The sequence below is a fragment of the Pinus tabuliformis genome, chromosome 3_2 (assembly GCF_031772625.1).
Source record: "Pinus tabuliformis cultivar Carrire ecotype Pingquan chromosome 3_2, CPIR1, whole genome shotgun sequence".
Classification (NCBI taxonomy): Eukaryota; Viridiplantae; Streptophyta; class Pinopsida; order Pinales; family Pinaceae; genus Pinus; species Pinus tabuliformis.
In genome coordinates, this window is record NC_142302.1 from 563,407,918 (window position 1) to 563,426,720 (window position 18,803).

Below are 18,803 nucleotides of genomic sequence, written 5' to 3' on the forward strand. Positions count from 1 at the left end.
AATATTTTTTTTCTTTACAATAGTAATCTAACTAAGTCTAACCTTATTACATCCAAGGGATCAGATTAAATAGTTGAGCTCCATTTATTCACTCTACCTAATCTATTTATCTGCCAAGATTACAGTTTTTGGTCAGATTTTCATTCTCTAACTATAAGCATGAAATTGAAAACATGAAGTAGCCGAGTTTAAACATTTCCACTATCATGAATTGTGGTAAATATTACAAGCTGCACACAATCATTTATTCTGCAATAGAGTAAACTAGGAGTGGCATTTTGGCTTTCTCACTTTCATGGTCTTTTTTCTTTTCTTGGGGTTCATATTTTTTTATCTTTTTTGACATTTTTTATTCTTTTTGTCCTTTGAGTTTTCTTTTGGGTCATACCCTCTTTACATTTTTTAATTTTTGAATATGGAAAATATTTGCAGAAAGCAAAGGTATGTACATATTACAGGTTTAATATCAGCCATTCAAAAATTATGACTCCTATTGGTATAGGAACCTAACTGTTACATAGTAATTTGTCACCGTCCCTGTTACCCCTTTCCCTGCACATTGGAGGACTTATTTCAGGACCTGTGAGAAGTGACATAACCTGAATACACGTGCATTTTATCCCCTTGAGTATGTACTTCATATGCACTGAAGACACCTTCTGCAAAATACCCATAAAAATAGCCCTTTTTCCATTGGCGCGGCTCCACTGTGTATCACTCGCGCCAATGGGGGAAATACTCCAAAGTGGGCGCACCAGCTGGCGCTCTGTCTCAGAGTCGCACTCGTGCTAGCCTAGTTGGGTAAAGTTTTTAACAAACCAACTTACAAAGGTTCTTCCTAACCTATTCATCAACTGATTTCATCTTGAGTTAGTTGAGTTGGGCTTCGAATCTCCATAGAAGGGAAGTAGTTCTCCACCTCTCATGGAAGCTTCTTAGTGATAAAGCCAATCCCATGAATCTTGTGGATGACCCTAACTCCTTCTCCTCTATCTATAAAAGCTTGTCCTTTTGCCTTTGACAAGTTAGTCTCCAAGTTCCAAATTCTAAGTCCCAAAGTCTGAGAATTGCTAAGCTCATGCTACATGAAGCCTTCTTCATTCCCATGAAGCTAAATCTAAAGTGAGGAGATTATTGTCCAAGTAACCAAGGAGAGAGAGGCTTGTTCCCCATTCCCAACAAGCTTTGCAAGGCATGTGCTGCTGATCACCCAACCAAAGGAGGATTTGACGTCAGAACTATGGTTGTATTCTTCTTTGTTTATCAATAATAGATGACTATCATTATGGTTCCACTCTTATTGTCTTTTGTAATGATGTTAAGTTATATCCTTTCTGACTGATATATAGTTGAATCTTTTGGATTTTATGCTTGTATTTGTATCGTTCTTTGCATGTGTAGGTGTCCGTTCATGAGGATTGTGAGGATTGTGACCGGCTGGAGCAAAGGAATGGGAGCGACGACTCTTCTACAAGTACTAGCGATGGGAATCCAAGTAGGCCCTCATCATCGGTCTTTGATTTGCAATTAGGAACCTGCGTGTTAGCGTTGTTTGATTGTTGCTAGACCCCATTTGGGCTAGTAGGGATCGCCTCTGTCCGCAGAGGGGATTTACCTCCACAACAATTTGGCGACTCCGCTGGGGAGTTGGATTTTTGCCTTGTTGTTTGTTTTGTCTTGTTGTTTGATTTGTAAACTTTAGATGGAGCCTGAAGTACAGCCAGATAGCCTTCGAAACGCTATTGCTCCGCATTAGCAAAGTAGATCAACGCCACTTCAGTCCATCTCCGGTTTGGTTTACGAACTGAACGGCTTGGAACTTGCCTTGTTTCTTGGTTTCTCCTGCTTAGTTAGCCTTCTGGGTTGAGTCCCTGTGTTGCTTCTTTCCCCTCGGTGTACCTGGGTACTATTGACTTAGCTTTGGCTCGTTTGTTTTTATTTTTCCATAACAAACTCGGCTGGCGTTGTTTTATAGAATTACAGTCGCGCTAGTTGGCGCTTGTTGCACATTGACTACCCACGCCAATCCCTGAAAGGCGCTATTTTCAGCTTGACAGTCGCGCTAGGCCTGGGAACTTTTGAAGTTTGCTTGTTTTTGAGCCTCCTGAGATTGGTTTTTGTTCTGGGTACCTTTTTTCGACTACTTGAGTGTGTTGGAGTCTTGTTTGACTAGTTTTGAGTATCTTTTTTGAGAAATTCTTAATTTGATTTCCTTTGGTCATTACTTGGAGGTTTGTCACAGTCTTTTCACAATTTTCCATCTTTTTGCTTTTGTTTTTGCAAAATTGTGTATGAGTGTTAATTGCTTTTGAGTGTTTTTATTTTTTAATCTTTGGAACTCTCACCCAATTTTCTTGATTTGCACTTGATTGGTTCTTGGATTACATTAGAATCATCTTGTGTTTGAGAATTCTCTTGCATAGATCACACTTGCAGAATTAGAATTCTCCTTTTCAGAATGTGCATAGATTACATTTGCATACTTTTCAAGTGAATTGTGCATAGATTACCTTTACCCTTTGGATGTTTGCCATTTTCTATCGATTTCACATTTCTAGCCCTAGGGCATCTAGTGGCTTTGTGTGTCGAGCCTTCCTTAGGAGTTTTGGCCTTCTATTAGTCCAGTCAACTTTTTGATTGCTCCCTTGCACTCGTTTAGTGGTTGTTAATAATTTTATTGCATTATTTGGGTGACTTGCTTTCTTTTCACCTTAATTTTGCTTTGTTTCACTTTGAGCTAGATTACACGGCTCATTGGTGTCTTTGGGACTTTTCTCATTCTTTGGAGGTTTGATTTGTGATTTAGGGAACTGAATGTGTTTGCATTGAGTGAAATTTGTGTTTTTACTCTTTCGTTATGATTTCTCAAAGTTGTTTAGTGTGTTTTGCCATCAACAAAAGAAAAAATCTCTTTTGCTTTGTATTAGTTAAAGAGAATTAGAACTTTTCATTTTGGTTAGTGATTAGTGATCTCGAAGAAAAGTTTGTTAATTCCCATTAGCTGCATTAGGGAAGTTCTTTGTTGTTTTTTGATCATTTTGTTTGTGTGAAAGCTCTCAAACCCCCTCATAACTAGAATTCATCGAATGAAATGAAATATTTTGGCATATAGTTTGCATTTAGGGAATTTTGAGAGATTACATACGGTAAGACCTGAAAACTGAAACCTAATACAAGATCAACTTTAAAAAGAACTGAATAAATCTAACAACACATTGGAACATAACGCACACTTTTTAAAGGTCTAGGCTAGAGACGTGCTCCGGTATCGTTAAACCTAGTCACTTTTGTTTCCACTCAAGGTTGGGTGATTCCTCCTTTTGTGACTCAGTTGTGGTCTAGCACGGATTTGTGCTCCCACGTACCATCGCGTATATGGGGAGACCCCACTAGGCTATCATCCTTTATCCATAGGAAGCTGTGTCTGCCGCCTTACAAGCCGTAACGCATAGAACACAGCATTCGGGAAGATTGACTGCCGTACGGAAAGTCCTTGGTTTTCATATGACTGCCAAGGTGTATATGCAGTTTTACGGGTTGTCTGGTAAACCTTTTGCCTAGTTTCTCCAGAGTAGTCACTTTTGTTCCTTTTCGGACTCCCTAAAAGAAAAGGTCCATCTGAGCACTTGTCACTTCAGGCTCACTAAACAGTCGAATGCGACTAGAGTCATCTTTTTTCCTTTTCTCGACTCTTTAAAGATGAATTGGTCAAGTTATGTCCTTGTGTCTTAAAATTTATTCGGCCACGATTCACATCTACCCTGTTAGATCTTGTTTGCATTAGCTTGAGTAGGGTTCTTTCTCATTTTTGATGGCAACTTTTCCAGAGTTCACCAACCCAGGACTCCCCTCTGACGGGAATCCTGGTCATTTTCCTCCTTTTGGAAGTGTTGGTGCTCCTTACATGGCAACGTTGTCCCTTCCTGGGTTAACTGTTGGGTTGCCTGTTTGGTTGTTCTCAACCTCTCTGGTCCCTACCATCTCAACTGCTGGTCAATCAGTTCCTCCACCCGAACAACATCATGTTCATTCTAAGGCGGACCTCTCCCCTTCTTCGCCTGTTTCTGCGTCCTCATCTTCTACTTCGCCTGGTGAAAGTCTGGATTCAAGTAACCAGGTGGCTAAGAAGAAGAAGAAGAAGATGAAGAAGTCTCCTAAGCGAGAGGTTAAAATTACAACTCAAGTCAAGGCACCTTCTGCTCCTCCGTGGAAGGTAAAATTTCCTTGTAGATTGTGCAAGGATGACCACCTTCTTTGTGATTGTCCTGGCATTCCTAGGATCTTAGAAGTATGGTCTCACGATCCGGCTTGCCCCTCATCATCCTTTAAAGCTCATGATGATGCCACCCTATCAACTGACAACATTCAGAAGAAAGGGAAGATTTGAATCCCCTGTAGACTATGTGAAGGCAATCATCCCCTTCACCTTTGTTCGCTCATGGATAAAGCTTCCGCTGTTTTGGAAAGTCTTACAGCTTCTTCACCACAACTTCCTATTGGTTATCAGAAGCTCTCTTCTGACCCCCTCCCTATGGAAAATGAGATTGACTTAGATTCTTCTCTTGTTCGGGCTCCTCTTCCCGAACCTGGTTGTGTTGAGCCTGCTCCAGACCAACCATTGGTCGGAGATAGTATTGACTTGGGTTCACCACCTGTTGATTACTCTGTTCCAGAGGAGCATCATGATTCTACTGCTCATGTTCTTCTCATCTCATCAAATTCTCCAGAGTCCGAAAACGACTCTCCTGGCTTAGCTGTTCCAGAGAGTCCTTCTTCGGTTCCTGTAGAGCATGGGGGCAATCATACAATTCCCCCACCAAGTAGTTTGGTCGTCACTTCCGATTGGAGTCACTTGACTACTTTCCACCTTCCATCCCATGTGCCTTTCCAGATTACAGTACATCCCAGTGCTAAGGCGGTACCTAGCACTTATCTAGATGAAGGTGCATCTGTCAGTCTTATGCTGTCCACTACTTGGCAAGTTTTGGGTTCCCCGCTGCTTGGGCCAGTCACGCATAATCTGTTGGCCTTCGACGGAGGAGCCTATCCATCTCTAGGAGTCCTCCCGAAGTTCCCTATTACTTTGGGAGACAAGCCGTCTATATAGACGGATTGGTTACCCAAGGTGCTTTAGATTTTAGTCTTCTGCTTGGCCATGACTATGTTTATGCCATGGGGGCCCTTGTTTCTTTGCTTTTCCATGTGGTTTACTTTCCACATGACGGAAGAATCGTGACTATAGATCAATTTTCATTTTGTAGTCCCCCAGTGCCTCCTACGCAGTTGTCATCCCCTCCTAGTTTTTATCCACCAGTTGTGTCTTCCCCACCGTAGGTCAACTACGTGGCTACTTATCCCGTGCCCATATCCAGTCATGATGCCCTGGGGGCATTGGGCCCTGACTTCGAAGATGTTTTCCTTTCACCGGGAGTGACACCCTTGGAAGCAACGACTTCCTGTTCATTATTATGAAGTTCGTTCTGAGGATGGTTTTGTTCCTATCTCAACCTTGTTAACAAATGAAACAAGGTTTCCCAAGGATAGTTTTGATCTTGTGACAACCTTGTTAAAAGACGAAACAAGGTGTCTCGAGGATAGTTTTGATCTTGTGGCGACCTCGTTAAAAACAAAACAATGTGTCCCGAGGATAGTTTTTGATCTTGTGTCGACCTCGTTTAAAAACAAAACAAGGTGTTCAAGCATAGTTCCTGATCTTGTGTCAAGCTCGTTAAAAAATGAAACAAGGGTTATGAGGATAGTTTTGATCTTATGTCGACCTCGTTAAAAAATGAAATAAGGGTTATGAGGATAGTTCTTTTCCTATGTCAACCTCATTAAAAAATGAAACAACTCCTTTTCCAAATTGAGTCTTTGATTAAGATCTCGTAAAATCCAAGTCGAGTCTTTCCAAGATCTCGAGAGTGAACCTTCATTCCATCCACTTTGTTGAATGCAATGAAGCTTGGGGAGCATGTACCTCATTTTGCGTCATTATGCTGGGGGCATGCGAACTTATAACAAGCATAGTTTTTCGTTTCAATCTTGTGTAAACATGAAACCGAATCCAAGCAAAGTTCTCCATGGTTCAAGCTTGTGTAAAAATGAACCCATACCTGATTTATATCTTGTGATTGCCGCCTATCTGCTAAATTCTGTTAGATGAGCCTTGGTTGTTTCATTCCATCACCACCATCTCTTTGGTTGATCATATGCTTTCGCTTGGTTGTTTTTCCTTTCCCGAGGAACCGCAGCGATGAGTGGTTTTATTATCCAGCCTCTTGACCATTACATGTTTTGAGCAGTTCCACCATTGCCGGAACTAGTTGCTACCCTTTATACCACTCGTTCCTCTAGGATGAGTCACCTTTAAGCTCTTTTTTGACTCGTAAAATATGAAAAGATTGCCGAGTATTTTCCCCTTTTTATTCGTTAAAGAGAATAAAAATGGAGGTCTGCTTTTAGCTCTTTTCTGACCGTTTAAAGATGAAAAGATTTCCGAGTTTTTCCTCTTGAATCGTTAAACGTAAATAAGAGGCGGTCATCTTTAGACTCTTTTCCGACCGTGTAAAGGTGAAAAGTTTGTCGGGTCCCTTGTCGTTTCAGATTCATTAACGGTTATGAAACGATGTGATTTCGATCACTTTTTTACTTTTTCAGGTCGAAGTCACTAGTCATGAAAAGTACTCCTCGATTGTAATGGTCCGGTGGTTCTTTCGAGCATTGTTTTATACTTTTTCGAGCTCGAGAGACATAACTTTACGAAAGAGGACACCCTTGGAGTTTCCTTTTTCGCTGTCTTTTCAAACTCTCTAAACATGAAAAGACGCCGGGTTTTTCCTTTGTCAGACTCATTAAAATTTAATGACATCGGATTCCATCGAAATGACACCTTACAAGCATATGCTATCCCCATTAAGCTTGTTGATAAAAATAACTGGGGTACTCGCCATAAATGGTGGGTAAAATGGAAGCACAATTATTTTCATGTCGACAGTATGTCTCTCTTGAACATGGCACTTGTCTGCATTCGTGTCTGGGTGGGGACATCTCATCTTGTTTTTACACTTGCCTCCATGGGTTTGGGTTATCCTGTTTGACCTCTCATCTGCTCATTACCTCGTCATCATGACCCTTGATCATTCGATATCAAATACTGCCAAGTCCACTATCGTGCCGCTAATATGTTCAAGATAAGTTGACCTCTACAGAATACTCAACCTCCCTCTGATACCTCACACAAAACATCTTATGCTTCTCTGTCTCGTGTCGATGATGTGGGAAACATTATGGCCCACCTTCGATCAAGGTCACTTCCTGTCGACTTCGGCTCATTATCTAGGAAGTTGACCTAGAAACTCCCTTCAGGTGCCTTGGAGCCTGCATGCCTCAATGGCAGGTTCTTTGTGTTCGACACGAGGTTTTCATCATTGGCCTCTGATCGAATGCTTCTACGGGTGTTTGACGCCAGCTCACTAATTCGCATGCCGTAGATTGTACCTATAGTACCTTGAGGACCATTGTCATTATTGGTGGTACCTCTCACGTATGTTAATAGTTTTCATCATTGACTGGTAATCAGACGATGTTCTTGCATGTTCGACTTCGACTCCCATATTTTCATGCTTGAACTTGTACTTTGTTCGGGTCGAGATGGAGAGCAAGACCCGGGATTTTGTCTGTTGAGATCCAGGTTGCGATTTTATGGATTATTATGATCATTACATGACTCATTCATTGGATCTAGTTATCGATCCTGAGTCTACTTATTGATCCTTACTGGATGGCTGCGCCCATACCTTGGATCTGGATTTTTATGTACTCTGCTATGGATGGTTGCGCCCATACCACATATATCATGTACTTGAGATATCAGTTGTACTTCTCCATGCAGGTTCTTCGGCGGCAGTGTTTTCAGTTGGCCATGTTCTTGTAAAGCATTTCACCCCTCTCTCTCTCTCTCTCTCAGGCCTCATGCTTTAGGGGGCATCTTTTACACAGTAATTTGTCACCGTCATTGTTACCCCTTTTCACGCACATTGGAGGACTTATTCCGGGACCTGTGAGAAGTGACATAACTTGAGAACACTTGCATTGTATCCCCTTGAGTATGTACTTCATATGCCCTGAAGACACCTTCTGCAAAATACCCATAAAAATAGCCCTTTTTCCATTGGCGCGGTTCCACTGTGAATCACTCGCGCCAATTGGGAAAATCCTCCAAAGAGGGCGCGGCAGCTGGCGCTCTGTCTCAGAGTCGCACTTGCGCCAACACAGTTGGGTAAAGTTTTTAACAAACCAACTTACGAAGGTTCTTCCTAACCTATTCATGAACTAATTCCATCTTGAGTTAGTTGAGTTGGGCTTCGAATCTCCATAGAAGGGAAGTAGTTCTCCACCTCTCATGGAAGCTTCTTAGTGATAAAGCCAATCCCATGAATCTTGTGGATGACCCTAACTCCTTCTCCTCTATCTATAAAAGCTTGTCCTTTTGCCTTTGACAAGTTAGTCTCCAAGTTCCAAATTCTAAGTCCCAAAGTCTGAGAATTGCTAAGCTCATGCTACAAGAAGCCTTCTTCATTCCCATGAAGCTAAATCTAAAGTGAGGAGATTCTTGTCCAAGTAACCAAGGAGAGAGAGGCTTGTTCCCCATTCCCAACAAGCTTTGCAAGGCATGTGCTACTGATCACCCAGCCAAAAGAGGATTTGACGTTAGAACTATGGTTGTATTCTTCTTAGTTTATCAATAATAGACGACTATCATTATGGTTCCACTCTTATTTTCTTTTGTAATGATGTTGAGTTATATCCTTTCTGACTGATATATAGTTGCATCTATTGGATTTTATGCTTGTATTTGTATCGTTCTTTCGATGTGTAGGTGTCCGTTCACGAGGATCATGGGGATTGTGATCGGCCGGAGCAAAGGAATGGGAGCGACGACTCTTCTACAAGTACTAGCATTGGAATCCAGGTAGGCCCTCATCATCGGTCTTTGATTTGCAATTAGGAACCTGCATGTTAGCGTTGTTTGATTGTTGCTAGACCCCATTTGGGCTAGTAGGGATCGCATCTGTCCGCAGAGGGGATTTACCTCCACAACACTAATAGTGGCTCCACTTGGGGATGGCATTTCCTGGTGAAATGTCAAGAACTTGTAGTTCAATGGCCTTCTGAATTGCTGTGTTGTTCTTATGCAACTTTCTTGTTATAGACATTTTTGTGCCTTACAGCATTGAGCATGAAATGTCCATAATCTAAGGGATCCAAAGTCCCTAAACATGTTGTTCCTACCCCTAGAGGAACAAGGCTAACTAACCACAGCAATTCACAGAAGTTCTCCACCTGAAAACACTCAAAAACAAGCCAATTCTGGATCATGTCAACTGCTCCACTGAGCATCTGCGCTGAATGTCAACTGCTCCACTGTCTACCTGCGTTGAATGTCAACTCCAACAAAGGCTACCTGCACTGAGCGTAATTGGACAAGTGGCAGGCTCATTCCTCAATGTGTCAATGCCCAGGAAGCTTCCAAAATGACACTTGTATCAAGGAATTTGACTGGTGATGAGTAAGAGGTTCCAAATCTCCAAGTGGAAGCAAGAACCTCCAAGTGGACTCAAGAACTGAGAGAGGGAGAGGACACTAGTCACTTCTCAAGCTGACTCATCCTCTCTCCAAAATAACTATATATAGATCTCTCCTCCATGAGATCTAGAGGCTGGAATTTTGTTATTGCAAAGAATTACTGTTGGTTTGAGACTGGAAACATTGGGTGCTTAATGCTTTGAAGGGAGCTGAAGAAGGAATTCCATTCTGCTGGGAAGGAGATGCTGGATTGGAGCCCTCTGGGTTGTATCTCTTCCTGAACCTTGTTATCAATCAATAAATCTATCTTGGTTTTCTCCTATATACAGGTGTTTTTGTATGATTGCATTAGTGTATTTGATTTACTTCTAATCCTGAATCATTTATGAATATGAATATTTGCCTTTGTATTGTGTTCTTCTCTTGTCGCAAGTAGCTGTTCTCTTGTCACAGGTAGCTGTTCTCTTGTGATCTCGTGGGAATCAAGTAGCTGTTCTCTTGAGCAAGCGAGGAGGCGAGTAGCTGTGAACACTCAAAGGGAAGAGGATCTAGATCGAGGGACAAACGAAAGACAATGGTAAGTCTATCAATATCCCCTCTTTCATATTTCATAAAGGAAGAAACCAGAATAGCTGTATCTGTTTGTTGCTAAGGCTCTGTCACACCTTAGGTGGATAGGATCGTCCTACATAGGCATTTTTCCCCACAACATTTCTCCCTTTCACTTTTCTCCGTTACTTCTATTTATGACAGTCAAACCTTTGAAGCTTAGGGCCTTCTCTTTGGGCTTCAACTCCAAAAATTCACTATCCAATCAACTCTAAACTTTTGAGAAAATATAATATGTACAAGTGATTAGTGAAATCAATAACTAGGTTCTATGTGGTGTTTAAGCATTCGAACATTAATTGGTCCTCTTTCTACTTCTGTGCCATCCAATTCTTTGAGGAAAAAATAATTATTACCCCTAAAAGCATAAATGATATATGGGCCTTTCCATAGGAAGTCAAACTTCCCATGTTTACCTTTATCCTCTCTTCTTGAATCCCATTTCAAAACTTTGTCTCCTAGGTAAAAATCCTCTGCCTTAGTCCTTTTGTCAAACGTTTTCTTGATCATTTCTTGCACAACTTGGGATCTGATGTACACTTCTTCCCTAGACTACTGTAATTGAATTGTCTTCTTGATTCTCCTTTGAATATCATTTGGCTCAACCTGCACTTATTGGAGTAATTTCATCATCGGTTTTCCCAAGGAAGATGGGAAAATAGCTTCCATTCCATACACTAATTGATAAGGAATGGTACCAATGGATTTCATTATGGTTAGCCTATCTGCCCACAAGGCATTTACTAGCTTCTTGTTCCATGTTTCCTTATTATCCTCCAACAATTTTTTGATGATATTCACTAAACTCTTGTTGTAGGACTCTGCTAGTCCATTCCCTTGAGGGTAATAAGCTGTAGAGTGACCTAGGGTTATATGATACTTATTACAAAAATCAATCATTCTCTTAGATTTGAAGGTTGTTGCATTATCAGTGATGAGCTTGGTTGGGCACCCAAATCTGGATAGGATGTTGGATTCAAGGAAGGTTATTAGAATAGTATCAATGGCTTGCCTTGATGGTATGGCTTCTATCCATTTAGTAAAGCAATATGTAGCAGTGAGAGTCCATTTATGTTGGGCAAAGAAAGGTGGACGGATTTCACCAATGAAGTTAAGACCCCACTGTTGAAATGATGCTTCAGCAGATATTGGCTTCCAAGGTAAGGGTACAAGTTTTTTCTTTCCTTCAAAAATCTGACATTTATGACATGAGGTTACAAATTTCTTTACATCAGAAAATAGAGTGGGCCCACAAAAACTAGCTCTTAGAAACTTGTCAGCTGTTGTTTTCCAGTAAAGATGTCCCCCACAGTCACCTGCATGAAACTCCTGTCATACCTTGTCAAAGTCTTCTTTTACTAAAAATTTAAGGACACCTTCATGACTCCTCCAAAACAGAGCATTGTCAATTATGCAGAATTTTAAAGATTTCACTTTTAAGAACCAACTTTTAGATTTTGTAAAACATATATATTGTCAGCATACCATGGTGATTCAATAAAGGACTGGCTGATTGGTGGAGTCGCCATCTCCTCTTCATTATCCATTTCTACAATAAAATTTATGTCCAAGGCCTGACAGTTCGATTCAGCCATGAGTTTGGGTAAACCTTGGCCTTTGATCAACTTTGTAGTTTGTTTTCTAGGTCATATTCTAATATAGTAGCTATCTGCTACCCTCTTTCCATCTGGACCATCATGAGTTAGGATGTCTTTGACCACAACATTGGGAACATAAGTTATTACATGAGAATATAAGATGTAAACTCTGAAATCTTTGATAGCTTTTACTAAAGCAAAAGCTTTCTTTTCCATTATATTATACTTTAAAGGGGCATCCCTCAGGGATTTGCTAAAGAAGGAAATAGGTTGTTCAAAAAATTTATCATTCTTCTGCAGTAGGACTGCAACAATTGTGTGTTTCAAGGCAAAAGAAAATATAATGAAATCCCTATCAAACTTTGGATTGATAAAAACTGGTGTTTGTGTTAAGGTGTTGTGGTCACCAACAACCCCCCCTCTTTGTTTGATATTAGCCATAAACATCAAGCAAAGGGGGGACCCTGAACAAAAAATCCAAAAAATATTTTGTTAAAATTTTTGTATTTTTCTCCCTAAGGCTTAAATCGCATCGCAAGGAAAGACTGAAGCATCCCCCAAGCGCGAAAAGAAAAACTGCGAAAGAGCAACGTGAAGTTCATCGCGTCGCATGCATTCCAAGCGCTCTTAAAAAGAAGATCTTCAAGAAACGTCGATCGCCGATATGCGACATCGCACATCGCAAACGTCGCACTAAGAAGCATAAACCATTGAATGAAATCAGCGATCTGCGATGTCAGCGATCTGCGATATCAGTGAACCACAACCAGCGATCAACGATCTGCGATCTGCGATATGAAAAGACTCATCGCAAGAATTCTCCGACATACACGATAGACCCAAGATTAAGCGCGCGCCTTAAAGGAAATTAATCACCGCATGCTTGAGTATCCAGAAATGATTGCATCGCATTTTCCGAAGAGTCAAGTCATGATGAATGTCAGGATTATGCATTCATTAGAATTTAATGCTTTCATGTCAATCTTTTCATTTCCCTTCTTCTTTGCGTAGACTGCAAGACACGCAACTGATATAAATCTATATGCAGGAAACATCTAAGGAAAATGGGAAAGCGCCAATCAGATAATAGAGAAAAGATGCCTCCGCAAATGGATGCTACATGCAGCAGGACCGCGGATTCCAGACTATCACCCAACCGGCACTGATGAAATTAGACTATCCAAGACGAAGAGTCAAAAGCGCATAAAAGCAGCGTGTTTGCAAAAGATCCTGAAGCTCAGACTTGGTAAAGTAGAGAAAGAAGCACAAGAGAAGGAGGACGCTCCAGAAAAGCCTGGAACAAAGAACGGAAGAAATTCTCGACACAGGGAATTGCCCATACAGCACGACTCCTAACTCACTCAGTCATTCGCACGACCAGAAACCAAAATAGCAACATCAAAATCAGTTCGAGAAGAACCTGGGTTGTGCTAAGTACATACGCAGCGAATACACCCAGCTAGAGAAAGATTTTCGAAAATATCTTCTGGTCTGTCAGAAGGAGGTGCCAGCTCTTGTTATTTCCACTTTTATCTCCCGAGCGAAAGAAGAAGGCAGCCAGCCGACTCTTCCCAGGCAAACGTTGCACTGTTTACAGCACTAAGGAGAATATACAGAAATGGTAAGAAATTAGATTTAAGTTTTAGAAATAAATTTTCTTTTAGTAAAGGGCGGTGATTTGAAGCCATTTCCCTAAATTCATGTAATTAAGATTAATTAGTTAGTAGTATTTAACCCTTCTCATGGCATTTGGAGAAGGGTCCGGAAATCTGTCAAAAAACTTGTCCCCAGAACATGCACTTCTGCACCCTCGGAGGGGGTTTTTGATGAATGGATGGATCGAGATTTATTTATGTTTTCATTTTAATGTCTGTTACTGATGTTGCACTTCTGTACTCTTAGCAGATATTAGAACAAGTAGAAATAAATCATTATTGCTTGAAGTTTATTAGTGAAGTCAGTCATAAATGGTACTTTTATCTCTTGACTAAATTCTGCTAGTATTCCTAAAGTGATATGCAGCTGATTTCTTTATATGTTACTGTATGAATGTGTGTATTACCATTTGGCACTTCTGTACGGTGGAGTCATTTATTTATGCTTGACATATGAATAACTAATTATGCAATATGTTGTTCACAACTATTCTGCCTAACTTCTTATGCAGAGTGGTTTATCTTTATTGATTTATATTCTGATAATAGCTGAATGATCTTTATTACCAGTTGTTGTTTGAAATCTTTCTAGATCGCATAACAAAAGAAAACACCCCGGGTTAGCGTAGATTAGATGTATTGTTTTTCTTCATTAGATTATATTAGTATAGAGTTAGTTTAGGAGTTAGAATTAAGACTAGCTTAGAAAAACCTTTAAATCAATACCATCAAACTCTACACACACACACACACCCTTCACATTGGGAAACTGGTCCCATTACCCCCAGTCGGACCCGCTACTCCAAACGGGCAAGGAGCCGCCAACCAGGTTCCAGACCGGGTGGGTATCCCCCTTGTTGTAGACCCGATTTCGGGGCCCTCAACATTTCTGGCGCTAGAAGGAGGGGCTGAGCTACGAATGGTGCATAATTCAAAATCCAAATACCATTCTGAGAGCAAATCACCCTCACCAACTTCCCCGACTTCTCCGGTACGACTAAACTCAGAACTAGAGGTTGCTCGGGCATCCATCGCTGCTACACACCCTAATACATCAGACCAACTTATCATTGATCCCCCTGAAATTCAAACTTTGATCCGTAAACTCTAGGGATTCTCTATTTTTATTCAGAGGTCTAATAAATCTAAAGGCAGCATGACTTCGTAGTACAATCCTGCTCATCCCCTGACCAGATTGAAGAGTGAAAGGTTTGGCATCCGGCCAACTGAAATCCCTCTCCCCACTAGGAAAAGAGCAAGGAAAGCACTTCCAGAGTCTGACAGAGAGACTCTTTCATCCACTTCGTCCATTTCAACTCCCTCTCTGCGAAGTCAACCACCCACATCTTCACCTCAAATCACCCATCCATCTTCCACAACCCTTCCTCCGCAATCATCGAAGATCATAATATCTCCATCTTCTCAACATCAGAGATCACCTTCTGCACTTTTGTTAACTGGCAACTCAGCGATGGCCCAGTCTCCATGGAACAATCCTGGGGCAGTTTCAATGCCTCCACCCCTAATTCCAATACCCGCCCATCCTGAGAAATGGCTACCGAAGTTCAATCCAGAAACAGGAATGCTAGCTGAAGAACATATCAATAATTTCATGCTTTCTGTTAATCTCAACGGAGTTACCAACGAAGATGTCGTGGTCCGACTTTTTCCCTATACAATGCAAGGGACAGCCGGGTCATGGTATTTTTCGCTGCCCTCCGGATCTATCACGAGCTGGGACATTTTTCAAAATCAATTTCTTACCAAATTCGGTGATGATAGATCGACAGCGACACTGATCAACGATTTATCCAATCTTAAAGCTGAGGCTAGGGAACCCATTAAAGATTTTAACTTACGGTTCAACAAGATCCTCAACAAAATCCCCACTGCTTCCCAACCCAGCGAGGAAGTGAGATGTGAATGGTACATCACGGCCTTACCTTCAAACTTGGCCATCTTCGTAGATAGGGCAAGCAAGACAACCTTAGTTGAAAATTTGACTGAGGCGTTAACAGTTGAAAAACGCGTAGTAGCCCTAGAAAAGAGATCTGCAATCGAAGAACGTAAATCTAAGAAAATATCTTTCAAAGAAGACACCAAGAAGAAGCAAACGAAAGATCCTTTCAATATGGAAGGATTAAAAAAGGTGTTAAAGGCCATGTCTAATGAGATGATTGACATAAGAAAAAAGTAGCAGAATCGTCCCCAAGAAAGCCTTTTAGGAATTTTAAAAGAAATCCTCCCATGGAGACGAAGCCACCCAATGTGGTCTCAAACGTTGAATCTGAAGAAGAAGAAGAAGAGAGCACCATCGAAACACAGACCGACGATGAAGAAGTGGTGGAACTGCAAGGAATGTGGGATTTCATCCTCCCACACGAAGAAGATCAAGAAGCATTTCCAGTTAGCACACGAAGAAAAAATCAACTTGATCCTCCCCAAACTACCCCCAAACAGAAGGCGCAAGCCTTGGAGCAAAAGAAAAGGTCGCAACAAAGAAAACAACTGCTAAAGTGACCCAATTTAGCCCAGTCCAATCAGATCAAATGCCTCCATCAAGAACACTGATAGTGTCGGATGAAATGGAGCATAACATCATCGATGACATGAAAAAGACTAGGGCTAATATTACTCTATACGAGTTGAGCAAATTGAAACACCAACATAAAATCATGATGAAAGAGTTACATGCCGTACCTACTACACCTTTACCTACAGCTGTAGCTTCCCACCATATAGGAAGACCTCCGGTCAACACGATCAATAAAATCGATCCGAATGACATCGCTTTGATTGGAGGAAGATCTAGATCTCATACTCCTCCTTTCCTCCTCACTTATGAAATCTTTAATAGAAACGTGCACAACTGCTTGGTTGATTCTGGTGCCTCAACCAATATTTTACCCAGGTCAATATGTGCCAAACTGAATGTTCAACCGCAAAAATCCGCAGTGCGCATAGTTCAACTTGATCGATCGCAAGTCGAAGTGATAGGTGAACTTAACCAAGTGACCATAAGACTGTCGTCTAACCCCAAGGTATGCCAGGATATCGACATTCTAGTGGCTGATATCCCTGAATTTTATGGTTTGATTCTTAGCAGGGACTGGTTCGAGAAACTCCATGGATACTTTTCAACCGACTGGTCGCACATGTGGTTACCCTCCAACGGGAAACCAAATCAAATAAAGGTTGAATGAGAGTTGCACCAAAAATACATAGTGACGGATTTATAAGGAGAGAATGAAGCCATAGCATACAACAACAGCATCATAGGCAACTACTCGGTAGATTCTTTCCTTGGAAATTTCAATGCTCACATATCACCTTATTTGGAAAATTCAGTTTTGTCCCAAGTAGAAAACTTTTCCCAGACTGATGATTCAAAATGCGTTAGTTTTTTAGATAACCCTGTAAATACATCTTTATTTTGGAAATTATATTTTGATGGCTCTAAGTCCAACGAGGGAGCAGGAGCAGGATGCATTCTAATTAGCCCAGACGGAAATAAGACTATGCTTACATGCAGACTCGAGTTCGATTGCACGAACAACACAGCGGAATACGAGGCCTTGGTGCAAGGCCTATACAAAGCAATCGGATTGAACGTCAAGTACCTTCAAGTCTTTGGAGATTCCGAGATCATCGTCAAACAGGTACGTAACACCATACACTGCCTGTCAAGTCATTTGAAGCACTATCAATCTTTAGTACAAGATCTCACTACACATTTCATAGAATTCAATATTTCGTCAGTCCCGAGACTCCAAAATGCAAGCGCAAACCTGTTAGCTAACGTAGCCTCCAGACTCATTCCCTCCGAAGACTTTAGTCCAGATAGATTCTCGATAGAGTTAATTTTTAAACCATCCATCCCTGACAACATCACCAACTGGAGGGTATTCAATGACAACCCAGACATCGTAAGTTTCCTCACCTCTGAAGGATCCTACTCAAACCAGATAATTGACGAAGACTGTCATGATCACCAAATACAACAAAATAGCACTGATAATGCTATACCCAAATCGATGGTCAAACTAGAAGACTTATATGACTTAAAAAGTCGGTTCAAAAGGTCAGCTAATGACAAGCTCTACAGTTCAACTCTGAACTATGAATCAGTGAACCTAGGAACCGATGAGAAGCCGCAAAACGTTAATCTAGGCCAAGGCCTAGCCCCCGAAGAAAAATCAGCATATATCCATCTTCTACAACAGTACAAAAACGTTTTTGCCTAGAATTACGACGAGCTGAAAACTTACAACACTTCTATCATTCAGCACACTATCCCTATGATTGACAACGAAAAACCTGTCCAACAGAAGCTCAGAAAAATCCACCCCAACTTGGAAGATCAGATAAAAACTGAGCTGAATAAGTTGTTGAGAGCCAGAATAATCTTCCCGGTCAGACATTCCAAATGGGTATCCAATATGGTACCTGTTAGGAAGAAAAACGGAGATATTAGAATCTGCATGGACTTCCAGAATCTCAACAAAGCCTGTCAGAAACACAATTTTCCCCTCCCACCGATGGAGCAAATATTACAGGCAGTAGCAGGCTCAGAGTTGATGTCTTTCCTCGACGGATTTTCAGGATATAATCAAGTGCTAGTACACCCGGATGATCAGTTAAAAACCACCTTCCGAACCAAATGGGGTACCTACGCGTATCGGAAGATGCCATTTGGTCTGATCAACGCCGGTGCTACTTTTCAGAGAGCCATGGACATTACATTTAAAGGTTTAGTCAATAAATCGATAGTGATTTACTTGGATGATATAACTGTGTACTCCAAGAACCGAAGCGACCATCTCAAAGATTTGAAGCAAATCTTTCAAAGATGTTTAAGGTATGGGATCTCGCTTAACCCGAAGAAATCTTTTTTCGCGTTGAGTGAAGGGAAATTGCTAGGATTCATAGTGTCCAAATCTGGCATTCACATTGAACCTGACAGAATCAAAGAAATTTTTGAGATACCCATGCCCCATAACAAAAAGACCATGCAATCTTTCCTAGGACAGATCAATTTTGTGAAAAGGTTTGTCCCAGATTTTTCACGTATTATTTCTCCTTTACAAAAAATGATAAAAAAGAATTCAAACTTTAAATGGGGTCTAGATGAGCACGAAGCGTTTAACTTAATCAAACAAGCCATCATCAACGCTCCATCTTTAGCAACCCCAAATTTTTCAGAACCTTTTGTCTTATACACGTTTGCCTCAGACAATTCTTATGCTGCAATTTTGACTCAAGCGAATCAAGAAAGGGTAGAAGCTCCAATCGCATTTTTTAGCTCAAACTTACAAGGTGCTGAACTCAATTATTTGGACGTAGAGAAACACGCATA